The following is a 543-nucleotide window of genomic DNA, read 5'->3' as shown; positions in this document are numbered from 1 at the left end:
CCTGCTGAATCACAGATAACAGATAAAACAGGGTTATGGACCCTAAAAAGAACAAAGCCCTATACACAAAAGACTTTTTCTCCCAAAGGTAAGAAAATTCGGCTTGAAGGGTTGGCAAACACCCAGTACATCACTCAGCATACCTGTATATTATCTTGGTCCATTCTGGCAAGCCAACTAAATGGTGAGACCTGCCCTTTGGAGATTAATTCTGTTTCCTTTCATATTCCACATTGAAGTCTCTCTTTATAAGGTACTTCCAGAACTTCAATGTCCAATTGACATGCAATATTAAAAGCAGTGGATTCACAGGTTTTAATTGCTGTTCTTCCTGATTCTCATGCTTCTTTTCAGAAAACACAAAGAATGACCAACTAATTCAAACAACCATATAATTTACAGATGGAGGTTCTGTAGTGCTTTTGTGGAAGACTTGCTTTCCTTGTTGTTGAGTTACTTCTGTTAGGATCATCAAGAGAAGGTAAACTTCTCAAAGAAAATGACAGATAATTAATCTCCCAGGACAAGGAGAATGGAGAACAA

The sequence above is a fragment of the Lipotes vexillifer genome, unplaced genomic scaffold, assembly GCF_000442215.2.
Source record: "Lipotes vexillifer unplaced genomic scaffold, Lipotes_vexillifer_v1.1 scaffold990, whole genome shotgun sequence".
NCBI classification, from domain to species: domain Eukaryota; kingdom Metazoa; phylum Chordata; class Mammalia; order Artiodactyla; family Lipotidae; genus Lipotes; species Lipotes vexillifer.
This window is presented reverse-complemented; position numbering follows the sequence as displayed.